General features: G+C 46.0%; 1 protein-coding gene across 2 annotated transcripts in view; it reads left to right on the top strand.

The window, feature by feature from the left end:
- Nucleotides 1–5,214: 5,214 nt before the first annotated feature.
- The window catches only part of LOC144942902 (ubiquitin carboxyl-terminal hydrolase 2-like), a 49,167-nt gene continuing 39,763 nt past the window's right edge, over nt 5,215–14,618 (top strand). For both annotated transcript variants that reach the window (XM_078869906.1, XM_078869905.1), the window contains exon 1: nt 5,215–5,378. The gene's annotated coding sequence lies outside the window, so the exon portion shown is untranslated. The remainder of the gene's footprint in view (nt 5,379–14,618) is intronic.

The raw sequence follows: 14,618 nt of genomic DNA, 5'->3' as shown, positions 1-14,618 counted from the left end.
GGTACTAGGCCGGGACCCATCACTCGGCACTTCCAAAGTTTTGGCAGGCCCATTACATTATCTTAATATAGTTTTGTAAAGAATATAGTCTTATGGTCACGACATGCCACTTCACATCGCTTTCAAAGAAGTCTTCCAGATGCAAAATTACATAAGCTTTTAATTAAGAAATAAAATGATTTAATTCAAAACATAATACAATTCAAAGATGTTTAATTTAAAAACTTCGAAACGGAGTATCGGGTGCTTGCGTGAATGAGTCGTTCGTGTGCAATTTTTTCTTGACTTTCCTGGCCGAGTTATGAATAATGTATGTAAATGTCATACAAATGTTCGCTTTTGAATCCTTGCCTATAAACATCTGGGGGTACAGCATTGGTTCAAACGAGCCCGACTGCTGATGAGCCACTGAATGTCGGAACCTGTTCAGAATATTGCGTGTTTTGAACCAATGTTGCTGAAATGTATTCACAGAAATCCGTGTGGCTTATGGGATGTGTACAAATACTTTTTACGTGGAGATACAGATATGTGAAGGAGGCTTATTTTGTGATTACCGTTTTTCGCTAAAGGTCGGAACAGGACTGACGTTAAATGAGACAGCGCGGAGACATTAGGCGGAATGAAAGAGATTAATATGGGACAAGACAGACATGTTAAACTGCACGAACAAGGCCGAATAATAAAAAGTGGACCATCGCTTCCTTCCCGTATCTGGCTCCATAAATAGAGACGCGAGACCAGGATTACTTAATTCATAAGGGACAATGTTTCATCTCGTGACGTCCCCATGGCGGGCTCAGTCCATCCGTGTAATCACGTGACACTCATTGATGACTTCGCAAGACAAGGTACTCGTTTTATCGACACCAGAGGCGTGATTAAGATGGACTGTGATGCCAGTTAAGGGAGATTCATTTCACGACTCTCCACTTGACGAGTCGTGTATCCGAATAATGCGCTCGCTTAATCAACAAATCTAGCAAAAAATAAATGCGCAGACAATATGCATAATTCCCATATCTGTCCCTGTACGTAACAAAGTCTTTTTTACACGTCCCATCAGCAACACAATCTCCTGGGAGTGATTTTCTTCAGCAGCATTGGTTCAACACAAGCACAAGCATGCATTGTCTAATTAGAGCGACAGGCTGGATTAACCAATTCTGGTGAAATTAGTTCGATGAAAAACTATACAATACACGAAATCCTTTACAGAATCTTTATTTATCCTGGAAGAAAATTCGATGAGCTATGAACCTCTTTTTCATAGATGTCCAGAAGGGTCGGGTCAGAAAGTTACAACAAACAATACAGAAAGATAGGGGTGCAAAGTACTGTATAGGAAAAGTAAGCAACTCAGGGAAAATAAATGTGTGGATATATTAACTAGACAGAGCACAGATGACAGCGACAATACAAACATTGCAGACCGAGAGATAGCCCAATTGAGACCAAAAAAAAATTCTTGACCTCTGATTTTCAGTCGTAAAATATTCGAATGCTGGGTGGGTTAATCGTTTCGTGTTATCGATATAGGAGACGGGATGCGAGGGTTTTCACGAAAACCACGGAGCACGACTGTCCCCTGCCGTCACTGCGGGGAAGTTGCAGCGTTCAAATCAACCCGGTCTCCGGTTTCGGGGGCTCATTCATTGATTGTATTTGCTTACGCGGGTAAAAGGCACCTTGATCTTTAAGCTGGTTTACAAGAATGATCCGCGAAAGACCTTGGTGAAAAAATGAAGTTACAGCAGCGAATAACATTGCAGTAGCATAAAATCTATGAAAAGAACATTCGATCTATGCACCATTCAAGTGACACTGGCAGGAGGTAATACAGAAATGACACCAACTTGCGTGGCGGTCGCAAACCACGCGTGCAAGAAGTGCAGATCTTAAATTAGGAGAGGACATTAAAAAGGCCAGTGAAGGGAGCGGAAACCAGGAAGCAAGATAGTTCTAGAAGTGAGTGGTGCTAACATGACATGATGGTTGCGTCCTAGAACATGTTTGTGATGCCTACAAACACACTGGCCATATCAGAATATGGCTATCTTCAATTTAAATGGGTGTAAATTATTACGAAGAACATTACAATGGAAAATAGTTACGGGAAATTATGTAACACATACATATTGCGCATCCTTGATTTGTGTAAATATAAGTTTAACTCACAAAACGCAACTGACATGTATATGCATCGCCTGCCATGACTGGCTAACTCCAAACAGTTCCATGTCGAGTCACAAGGCACTTCCGATTCAAACATATCCAACTTGTAGGACACTTTCTTCACGTAACAGCAGGTATTCTTTTCTTCCGAATTTGTTCCTACAAATGCTGTTATTGTCTGCCAAACTTTCAAGCTCCGGTGCAAATCAATCGATGTGCATCGCTTTGTGCATCCGCGTGAGACAATATCCTTGCACGACTCTGGAATTAGAGCAAGTGTACCAGCTTTGGCGACAGCTAGCCATCTTCGAATGTTCCAGCCCATTGTTGCAAGTGACTGTAGGGCAGGCTGTGGATTGGTGGTCTGCTTCCAGTGTGCTCGTTGAAGATGAAATCGTAGCGCAGTGATTTTGGTCAACTACACAACTTTGCACACAAACTCGAATCTGCATCCCTCATCGTTTTGCGTCAGTTCTTTCCCATGGGCTTCAGGGGCAAGTCCTTTCTGCCAAGCTCCAATTTGCATGCCATGGGCAGTGTGTTGCCATCGAGAGTTGCACGTAGATATATACAATATCCAGGAGGAATTACTTTGTGATCCCAACCGGACTTCCTGATAGCCATCGGGAGAGAGTTCCATAGTCAAGGTGCAACAGAAGCGAAGGCCCCGTGGACTTGAGCTGCGTTCTGGGGATGCAGAGAAGATCCAAGTCCACCGACCCCTGGGGGTGATATTCGCAATATCTGCCTATACTCTTTGGTTCTATCGGTAAAGTCACGTAGGTAGAAAAAATTATAGATCACGACGTTTCGATCGCAACACAAGCAACCGTCTTCAGGTGAAGAGGGGGAATCTGCTGAGGTAGGCTGTTTATAAAGGTTTAGAGATGGGCAGCTAATATTGATGTAGGGAGCGAGTAGGAGAGAGAAATTTGCTTGTAAATGTAAACTTGGCGAGGGCCGAGCTTACAGTGAGGGAAAAAAGTATTTGATCCCCTGCTGATTTTGTACGTTTGCCCACTGACAAAGAAATAATCAGTCTATAATTTTAATGATAGGTTTATTTGAACAGTGAGACAGAATAACAACAAAAAAATCCAGAAAAACGCATGTCAAAAATGTTATAAATTGATTTGCATTTTAATGAGGGAAATAAGTATTAGACCCCTCTGCAAAACATGACTTAGTACTTGGTGGCAAAACCCTTGTTGGCAATCACAGAGGTCAGACGTTTCTTGTAGTTGGCCACCAGGTTTGCACACATCTCAGGAGGGATTTTGTCCCACTCCTCTTTGCAGATCTTCTCCAAGTCATTAAGGTTTCGAGGCTGACGTTTGGCAACTCGAACCTTCAGCTCCCTCCACAGATTTTCTATGGGATTAAGGTCTGGAGACTGGCTAGGCCACTCCAAGACCTTAATGTGCTTCTTCTTGAGCCACTCCTTTGTTGCCTTGGCCGTGTGTTTTGAGTCATTGTCATGCTGGAATACCCATCCACGACCCATTTTCAATGCCCTGGCTGAGGGAAGGAGGTTCTCACCCAAGATTTGACGGTACATGGCCCCGTCTATCGTCCCCTTGATGCGGTGAAGTTGTCCTGTCCCCTTAGCAGAAAAACACCACCAAAGCATAATGTTTCCACCTCCATGTTTGACAGTGGGGATGGTGTTCTTGGGGTCATAGGCAGCATTCCTCCTCCTCCAAACACGGCGAGTTGAGTTGATGCCAAAGAGCTCCATTTTGGTCTCATCTGACCACAACACTTTCACCCAGTTGTCCTCTGAATCATTCAGATGTTCATTGGCAAACTTCAGACGGGCATGTATATGTGCTTCCTTGAGCAGGGGGACCTTGCGGGCGCTGCAGGATTTCAGTCCTTCACGGCGTAGTGTGTTACCAACTGTTTTCTTGGTGACTATGGTCCCAGCTGCCTTGAGATCATTGACAAGATCCTTCCGTGTAGTTCTGGGCTGATTCCTCACCGTTCTCATGATCATTACAACTCCACGAGGTGAGGTCTTGCATGGAGCCCCAGGCCGAGGGAGATTGACAGTTATTTTGTGTTTCTTCCATTTCCGAAGAATCGCACCAACTGTTGTCACCTTCTCACCACGCTGCTTGGCGATGGTCTTGTAGCCCATTCGAGCCTTGTGTAGGTCTACAATCTTGTCCCTGACATCCTTGGAGAGCTCTTTGGTATTGGCCATGGTGGAGAGTTTGGAATCTGATTGATTGCTTCTGTGAACAGGTGTCTTTTATACAGGTAACAAGCTGAGATTAGGAGTACTCCCTTTAAGAGTGTGCTCCTAATCTCAGCTCGTTACCTGTATAAAAGACACCTGGGAGCCAGAAATCGTTCTGATTGAGAGGGGGTCAAATACTTATTTCCCTCATTAAAATGCAAATCAATTTATAACATTTTTGACATGCGTTTTTCTGGATTTTGTTGTTGCTATTCTGTCTCTCACTGTTCAAATAAACCTGCCATTAAAATTATAGACTGATCATTTCTTTGTCAGTGGGCAAACGTACAAAATCAGCAGGGGATAAAATACTTTTTTCCCTCACTGTACATTTACAAGCAAATGTCTCTCTCCGACTCGCACAGTTCCGTGTGGGCGATCTCTGCAGCTTAGCTTCTGATGCCCCTGGACTGGAACTCTTTGCTGAAGGGTATCAGGGGAGTCGGTCCGGTTGGGCTCTCCTTCCGCAGACAAACACCTCTTCCTCCCTCGTGCCACAACAAGAAGCACAGTTCACCACTCACGTCCCCATGGCGTTTGTACCATGCTCGGTGCACTTTGAGGCCACGTAAAGTGTCCAAGGCCGGCTGGCAGTATGTAACGAAACAGACCCAGGTGCCATGGGTTGACTGATTGAGATGACTGGCAGATGTATTCACGTCCTGCGTTTTATCCGCCCGACGCTCTGGTCGTTGTTGTGAGCGTCGCTCCTCTGCCCTTCCCCCCGCGCAGGGGCAACACCACGTGCGCTTGGCGCGTGACGTCTCCGCTTTCCGTTGCCGTGGCGACGGACGCCGAGCTCACGTGGTGCGGCTGACGTCACCGGCGGTGAGAGGAGAGGGAGAGAGCGGCCCCGCTTGGTCGTCTCCCCGCCTCGTCTCCTCTGCGGCATCATGGCTCGAGCCGTCACACCGCCCCCGGTCCAAGCGAGACGCTGAGTCGCCCCGGGCGGATTGGCGAGGTACGCTCGTGTGTGTGTGTGGCTGCCACAGTGGTCCGCGGTCTTCTTCTGGTGGCGGTGGGGGTTTCTTGAACACGGTTGCTGAGCACAGGCACAAAGTTATAAAACGCATTGCGGCCAGCAACCAGCAGCGCCGTCAAAGTTCTAACAGACAAGCGCTAAACACACGCTACGTGAATTGATCAAGGTTGTCCTTGGAATCGCCGGGGAAAGAGACCCCGCCGCCGCCGACGGGAGAAGAGGGGTCCCAGTGTGTGCGGCGGAGACGCGCTCTGCGTGGTGATGGGCCCGCGCACCGTCCTTGTTGCATAGCCGCTGCGTTTGAAATCAAAGCTGCTGAGGACACCGACCCAAAGATGCAGAACGTCAAGCGACCGGCAACAAACAGCACTGTCAACGTAATAGATACGAGTATAACACGTTCATTTTTTATATTGAGCAAGGTTATTGTAAGAGCTTGGGGAAGGAGACGATGAGAGAATTCTTAAGTGGCGTAGTGTGTGCGTTGTGTGTGTGGTCTAAGTATTGTGTGTGTCGTGTGGTGTAAATGTGTGCGGTCTAAGTATTGTGTGTGTTGGTGTGGGGTGTGTTGTGGGGTGTAAATGTGTGTGTTATGTATGTGGTCTAAGTATTGTGTGTGACGTGTGCGTTGTGTGTATTGGTGAGGTATGTGTTGTGATGCGTGTGTGGGGTATGTGTGTTGTTGTGTGAAGGGTGTTGTTGTGTGAGGTGTGTGTTGTGTGAGGTGTGTTGTTGTGTGAGGTGTGTTGTTGTGTGAGGTGTGTTGTTGTGTGAAGTGTGTTGTGTGTGAGGTGTGTTATGTGTGGGGTGTGTTGTGTGTGAGGTGTGTTGTGGTGTGGTGTGAGGTGTGTTGTGGTGTGAGGTGTGTTGTGGTGTGTGTTGTGTTGTTGTGTGAGGTGTGTTGTGGTGTGGGGCGTGTTGTTGTGAGGGGTGTTGTTGTGTGAGGTGTGTTGTGGTGTGAGGTGTGTTGTGTGAGGTGTGTTGTTGTGTGAGGTGTGTTGTGGTGTGAGGTGTGTTGTGAGGTGTGTTGAGGTGTGTTGTGGTGTGAGGCGTCTTGTTGTGTGAGGTGTGTGTTGTGTGGGGTGTGTTGTTGTGTGAGGTGTGTTGTGTTGTGGTGTGAGGTGTGGTGTGAGGTGTGTTGTGGTGTGAGGTGTGTTGTTGTGTGAGGTGTGTTGTGGTGTGTGTTGTGGTGTGAGGTGTGTTGTGAGGTGTGTTGTGAGGTGTGTTGTGGTGTGAGGCGTCTTGTTGTGTGAGGTGTGTGAGGTGTGTTGTGGTGTGAGGCGTCTTGTTGTGTGAGGTTTGTTGTGTGAGGTGTGTTGTTGTGTGAGGTGTGTTGTTGTGTGAGGTGTGTTGTGGTGTGAGGTGTGGTGTGAGGTGTGTTGTGGTGTGAGGTGTGGTGTGAGGTGTGTTGTTGTGTGAGGTGTGTTGTGGTGTGAGGTGTGTTGTAGTGTGAGGCGTCTTGTTGTGTGAGGTGTGTTGTGGTGTAAGGCGTCTTGTTGTGTGAGGTGTGTTGTGGTGTGAGGCGTCTTGTTGTGTGAGGTGTGTTGTTGTGTGAGGTATGTTGTTGTGTGAGGTGTGTTGTTGTGTGAGGTGTGTTGTTGTGTGAGGTGTGTTGTGTGAGGTGTGTTGTTGTGTGAGGTGTGTTGTTGTGTGAGGTGTGTTGTTGTGTGAGGTGTGTTGTTGTGTGAGGTGTGTTGTGTGAGGTGTCTTGTTGTGTGAGGTGTGTTGTTGTGTGAGGTGTGTTGTTGTGTGAGGTGTGTTGTTGTGTGAGGTGTGTTGTGGTGTGAGGTGTGTTGTTGTGTGAGGTGTGTTGTTGTGTGAGGTGTGTTGTTGTGTGAGGTGTGTTGTTGTGTGAGGTGTGTTGTGGTGTGAGGTGTGGTGTGAGGTGTGTTGTGGTGTGAGGTGTGTTGTTGTGTGAGGTGTGTTGTGGTGTGAGGTGTGTTGTGGTGTGAGGTGTGTTGTTGTGTGAGGTGTGTTATGGTGTGAGGTGTGGTGTGAGGTGTGTTGTGTGAGGTGTTCTGTGGTGTGAGGTGTGTTGTTGTCTGAGGTGTGAGGTGTGTTGTGTGAGGTGTGTTGTGGTGTGAGGTTTGGTGTGAGGTGTGTTGTGGTGTGAGGTTGTGTTGTTGTGTGAGGTGTGTTGTGGTGTGAGGTGTGTTGTGGTGTGAGGTGTGTTGTGGTGTGAGGTGTGTTGTGTGAGGTGTGTTGTGTGAGGTGTGTTGTGGTGTGAGGTGTGTTGTGGTGTGAGGTGTTGTGTGAGGTGTGGTGTTGTGTGAGGTGTGTTGTGGTGTGAGGTGTGTTGTGGTGTGAGGTGTGTTGTGGTGTGAGGTGTTGTGTGTGGTGTGAGGTGTTGTGTAAGGTGTGTTGTGGTGTGAGGTGTGTTGTGGTGTGAGATGTGTTGTGTGAGGTGTGTTGTGGTGTGAGGTGTGTTGTGGTGTGAGGTGTGTTGTGGTGTGAGGTGTGTTGTGGTGTGAGGTGTGTTGTGGTGTGCTGTGTGAGGTGTATTGTGTGTTGTGGTGTGAGGGGTGTTGTTGTGTGGGGAGTGTTGGTGTGTGAGGCGTGTTGGTGTGTTGTGGTGTGAGGGGTGTTGTGGTGTGAGGCGTGTTGTGGTGTGAGGCGTGTTGTTGTGTGGGGAGTGTTGTTGTGTGAGGGGTGTTGTCTGTTGTTGATCATGTTTGTTATTGGGGAAGTAACGGTCAATGCAGGGCCAACGGCCGGACGCCATTGGTCGCGCGCGGTCACGAGGTGTACGTATACGCGACACGATTGGTGGAGGCGTCGTCTCGGACAGCGGCGTCGCGCGCGGGGTGCAGCGCGGCCTCTCCCGAGGGAGAGCTCGGCCCGGGGGGACAACCTCCGGGGTCTGGGCCCCGGGGTCTGGGCCCCGGGGTCTGGGCCCCGGGGTCTGGGCCCCGGGGTCTGGGCCCCGGGGTCTGGGCCCCGGGGTCTGGGCCCCGGGGTCTGGGCCCCGGGGTCTGGGCCCCGGGGTCTGGGCCCCGGGGTCTGGGCCCCGGGGTCTGGGCCCCGGGGTCTGGGCCCCGGGGTCTGGGCCCCGGGGTCTGGGCCCCGGGGTCTGGGCCCCGGGGTCTGGGCCCCGGGGTCTGGGCCCCGGGGTCTGGGCCCCGGGGTCTGGGCCCCGGGGTCTGGGCCCCGGGGTCTGGGATTCTGTGTATGAAGGTCTCATAACATTTGGGGTCTAGTTATCCAAGTTGTGTGGTCTGAGCTGTCTGAGCTGTCTGAAGTTTGTGATTTTGCTGATATAGTGCCTGAGGGTCTTAGGATTTCGGTTTAATGGTCCCAGGGTCGGGTCTGGCTTTAGAAATCTCTGGTCAAGGGGTATTTATGTCTCTGGGTCTTGGCTTGAAAATTTAAGGGGGCTCGGAGTTTGTTTGCAGGGGTCTGTTTTTTTATGTCTAGGAACCTCAGAATCTTGAGTCTTTGAGGTCTGTATTTAGGGGTCTTGGCATCTTGGTGTTGGTATCATGTATGTATGGCCTTGGAGTCTCAGATCCTCCTTTGCTGGGTTTATAGGTCTCAGTTGCTCAGTTTAGGGGTTTGTGGGCCTTGTCTTTTGAGAGTGGGTGTCTGAGGCTGGGACGTATGAGAGAGGCTGCCATGGTTTACTGGCAGGGCTGTTTTCGTGTCGGCAGCACCCGGGATGGAATTAGCATCCGCTGACGATCAGTAAGAAGATGAAGCACAACAGGTGCCTTTAGTTTACAAATTCCACTCAGGCAGCCCTGTTCAGGACCCCAGTTGCCAGGAAACGTTGGTTCTGGGGCTCTGCATTATGAGGTCGCATTGATCCCTAGCCTACTTGCACCAGAGAACTGCATCTCAAAGAATCACAGTTCCCATTGCCCCTTTGTCCCTGCACTACTAGTGTTGAGAAACAAACAGTCAAAAGTATATGTGTATTTAATGTAACATTCCTCGTAAAATAACCTTCCATGTATTTTTTTACTTCACTACCACACTAATGGTTAGGGCTCATCTTCATGAATATTTGTAAATTCATTAACATTGGTTGAAGCAAGCCTGGCTCTGCTATTGAGACACTGAATGTTGAAACCGGTCCAGAGTTTATTTGTGTTGAACCAATTATTGCCAAATGATGCTCTTTCAGAAAACCGTGTGGCTGATTGGATGTGTAAAGAATAAGCTTGTTTTGGAGTACCAGATGTGAGGGAGGTGTATTGCCGGATTTTTATTTATTTTGTTGAGTGGTGGGGGTGTATGATCCACATATTGCACGTAGTTGATACATTTTTACTCGTCTTTTTAATTTCTAAATGTAACATTGTCACTGATTCTGTGCAGTTGTCAGCAAGGGCCACTGTGCCCCGTGACTAAGCACTGCCTATGTGTGTATTTTAAGCAGTTACCAATCTGCATTGTTTCCTGATGACGAAGAACTGAGCCGTGAGGTCACGATTACAGAAACCCATGAGTCAAAGCAGCTCGGCAACGCCTCTCTGATTGTTGCCACCGGCATCAGTCATGGCTATGGTTCCACAACACCGCGGTCACTTCAGACTGACGCTTAGCTCACTGCGTGTCCCGTTCTCTACAACCCTGGCCTCACCAAAGACGATGGATCAGAAACTTGAGTAGTGTGAGCACTGGCAAAAATGGAGATAGCGTGTAGTGTGAGCGCGACATTGCGTTCCCAAAGCCGGTAGATTACAGGGCCTGTTATATTTAGCTGTGTAACTCGACAGGAGGGTGCAGTGTACGACAGCTAGGATGGCCAGGCCTACGAGGGTGTGCGTGCTGCACCTCTTGTGATTTCACGCTGAGGCTCTTTGATATGAGCACGAGTCGCACTCTCATCATCATCATCCTTGCCTCTCCTCCCCGCGCTAATTGTTAAAACAGTGCGCAGTCAACGAGGCCAGAAACTCAAGATGTATCCATGAATGGATCCAATGAGGGTACCCAGGAATGTAAGAAACTCAATTGGCACCCAGTAATGGTTATGTGGAAACTCAAAGTGCACCCAGAAAATCTAAAATTAAAGGTGCACGCGCAAAGCTATCACCACATTGCCCAAGTTTCCCCACAGTGTGTCAGTAAGTTGGTGCGTACGTTTATAAGATATGTGTAGGCTTGCTGAAGACTAGGGCTGGGCTGTTCAATATCTAAGTTTTGCGAAATGTGATGCAAAGTCAAAGTTATTTTCTACTCTGTTACTCTAGCTACTAATAGGTAAATATTCATATGCTTTAAAACATTTTAAATTCTTATCAGGCTCCATATTGTACAGTCTCCAACTCGCATCCACTATCTGTCTGGCCTCTCGATGTATGTGCTCTGAAGAAAGGACTTTGCCAAAAAGGTCACCTATTATATATTTTTCCTTTAAGGCCACATTTTTTTGATGAACGAGTGGAGTTTTTTTTTTATATATATAAAGCATTGTTCATGCACATTGCATCTCAAAACGCTGTAGAATTGGTGACGTGCATATTTTTCACATGGGCAATCACAGATCACAAGTGAGAAGGAAGGCAGCCAAAACTCGCACTCACGATTGCACAAGTTCTGTGGTCCTTTCGTGGGATATTTGTTCAACTCCATTAATGAGTGTGATTACACTGGTCAACACACTTTTTCTGGCATAAGGTATTCCAACGGTTTTAAGGTAATTTTGGGGTGCTGATTCCAAATCTGTCATCAGTTTTTGTCTATCACATCAGGTTTTTGAGATATCAAATATTGCATTTTCAATAAAAACAGCAAATTTATGCTCATATACGAATAGCAAAACAGACATCCATACAAGAATAAGATAAGATACAATATACAATAATAATTAAACAAACATTTAATAAGCCGTAGCACAAAGTTGTGAGAGTGACTGCATATCAATGTGAGTGAATGCATATTACCATGTAAGAATTTAATTGTGGAGATAAGAAAAATATGTACAAAAAGGTAATTCACAATAGTTATGTTACATTTGCATAAACGACCTCTTCTTTGACGATCTCCGATGTACAGCTTGTGGAATGTCTCTCATCAAGGACCAGCAGTAATCTGCCATCATGTTTGAGTCCCATCGGCCTTGGTAACGTTCTTCCATAACTTTAATGTCTTGATGAAAGCGTTCACCTTGTTCTTCGCTCACGTGACCCATGTTCTCTGGAAACTGGGCCAAGTGACTATGTAAGTAGTGAACCTTGATGCTCATTCTACATCCAAGTGCTTGGAAACTCAAGAGCAGCTCCTCCACAATTTCTCGATAGTTGTCCGCTTTCCTGTTCCCAAGGATATTCCGCACCACATCAGAGAATGCATTCCAAGCTCTAGCCTCTGCCGCAGTCATTGTTGTAACAAAGTGTGGATCCCTGATGAGTGTTCTTATTTGAGGGCCATCAAATATTCCTGCTTTTTTCTTCTCGGCACTGAGACTTGAAAAGGTTGAACATTAATAGCTGAAGCAGTCTCCAGTGTGATCAAGAGCTTTGACGAATTGCTTCATTAACCCAGGTTTTATGTGCAGTGGGGGAAATACAATTTTATTCCTATCAACCAGAGGCTCATTCTTGATGTTCTTGTCACCAGACGTTCAAACTGATTCTTGGTGGCCAGTTCTTCTTAACCCAGTGTTCTGATGTAGCCCTACTCTTCCAGTAGCACAGGAAACAAGGGTATTTGGTGTGACCTCCTTGCTGACCCAGCAGAAAATTAACCATTTTCAAATCAACACAAATTAGCCATCCATGAACATGGTATTCCAATCTATCAAGAACAATCTTGATGTTGGCATACTCTTCATTCATTTTTACAGAGTGTCCTATTGGGATTGAACCATATATATTTCTGTTGTGAAGTAACACACATTTCAAACTCCTTTTACTACTGTCAATAAAAAGTCTCCATTCACTTGAATCATATGCGGGCAGTCCCATATTGAGAAGAAGCCCTTCAACATCATTACAATAAACAAGTTGACCATCTGAATGGAAGTACTTTCGCAGTGCTCCTTCTCTGTTACGATAAAAGGAGACACTAGTGCCAGGTCTGAGTAGTCCTTTCTCTTGCCACCTGGAAGCCAACAATTCAGCAGACTGCTTTGGCAAATACAAATCTCTTACAAGATCATTCAATTCAGGCTGACTAAACAGAGAAATGTTATCACAATCTACATCAGATGGCGTATATTCGATCTGAGCATCATCATCATCTGTAGAAGCAGGTAAACTCAGGGATTCAACATCAATCTCTGGTAGCTCAGTAAATACAGGCACAGGTATTTCCTCACAGTGCTCAACTGGTCGTCTGGCAGATGGGATATCTGGGTATTGTAAGTGTTGTTTGTTTTTCTTATTGAAACCTTTTACATTGACAAGGCAGAAGTAGTAGTTATCAGAGGTGTGGACTCGAGTCATGTGACTTGGACTCGAGTCAGACTCGAGTCATGAATTTGATGACTTGCGACTCGACTTGGACTTGCATAACAATGACTTTGTCCCACCTATGAGATGTGGACTCGAGTCATGTGACTTGGACTCGAGTCAGACTCGAGTCATGAATTTGATGACTTGCGACTCGACTTGGACTTGCATAACAATGACTTTGTCCCACCTCTGGTAGTTATCCAAATGGTTTGTAGGTTCTCTCCAAACCATTGGCACACCAAACTTCAGCTTAGCATTCTTTCCTTTAGATCATGATCGCAACGTTTCAACACAGGGTTTACACACTTTGTGAGGAGCCCAATTTTTGTCTTGGTCTCCAAGTCGTACTTTAAAGTAGGCAAGATAAACCTTCTTGACAAAGGTATTGATGTTGCGCCTTTGATCCTGCAAAGTGAAGCTGCCACAGATGTAGCAGAACATATCTGGGTCATTACTGCATTTCCTCCTTTCGGATGTTGTAGCCATTGTTAGATCATGTCCTGCAGAAGAAAAATATTAAATAAATGTAGATATCTACATAAAATGATATTATAAACACTATCCTAAAAATACAGCACCACATTTTAACACTGAAGCAGTCACTGACTCGCAACAACTTGCAATCATAAGTGACAGAGTTAATTTCGGGTAAAATCAATGAAAATGGGGTATGCCGATAGCATAAAAATTAGATGTGGTTGAGCAAATCGGATGTCAGATTTGGAATCAGCACCCTGAAATTAGTCTAAAACAGCTGCAAAAGTCCAGGCCAGAATTTTTTTTGTTTTTACCAGTGTTATACATGTGGGAGGAACCTGGAGCATCCGAAGAAAACCTCAAATGAACCACAATACCTTGCTGATCTCGTCAAGAAGTGTAAACCAAGCCGGTCATCCTTGCTGTGGCTTTTAGCAAGCCATCGAACAGATGGTTACCGCATCGCAATGCTTTCAAATGTGCTTCTACAGCCGTCTGGAATGCTCTTCCTTGTGATATTAGGAAGCCACTTGCGCTGTGCACTTTAAATCTACAGGCAGTCCCCCGGGTTATGGAAGACCCAACTTAAAGAAATCCGACTTATGGAAATGCTCCCATAAAATGTGTTAAAAATAAATGAAATTTGCAGAAATGTTTGCGTTAGTTATGTAAGTGCAAATAGTGCATCGCGGTGAGGATGCAGATGTATACGCCGCCTTCACCGAGCCCGAGTTTCATTAGGATTATGGTAAACAGAATTGTTGTAGCGTTACGTAATTCTTTTCCTTTTGTAGCATTACGTAATTGTTTTCTATGCTTATAACAATTTTTTCTCCCCATGTTTTTTTTGCTATGTTTCTTCATTTTAAGTATATTTCGCGAGTTATTTACTGTATGTACTGTGTGTGTATTAGTATGTGTGTGTGTGTATGTGTGTGTAGACAAGCCTACTCAACCTTTGTCTATGTGTGCATATGTGTGTGAGTATAAAGTCTAGGCCTAGCCTAATACAGGTAAACGGACAATCGGAAGTGACTGCTTTCTCCATAATACAGGTTTTTTTTTTGGGTTAGATCGCGTAAATATATAAATGTGTCATTAAACCCGACAGCCAATTAGTAAGGTTTGTCACGTAAACAGAAAATGTCAATTCGTTACTAGTCCAGCACACCGGTGTTTTGGAGAGCCAAGCCACAACATTTACAATCTGATTATGACGTTTTGCCAGTAATTACAACTCGCTTTATCGATTTAACGACACATTTACATATTTACGTTATCTAACCCCAACACAAACCTGTATTATGGGTGATATTGGTCACGAAAGCCTGCGTGTTAAACT

Source organism: Lampetra fluviatilis, chromosome 29 (assembly GCF_964198595.1).
Source record: "Lampetra fluviatilis chromosome 29, kcLamFluv1.1, whole genome shotgun sequence".
NCBI lineage: Eukaryota > Metazoa > Chordata > Hyperoartia > Petromyzontiformes > Petromyzontidae > Lampetra > Lampetra fluviatilis.
The sequence above is the reverse complement of the archived record's forward strand: the minus strand, read 5'-3'. Positions and strand labels throughout refer to the sequence as shown.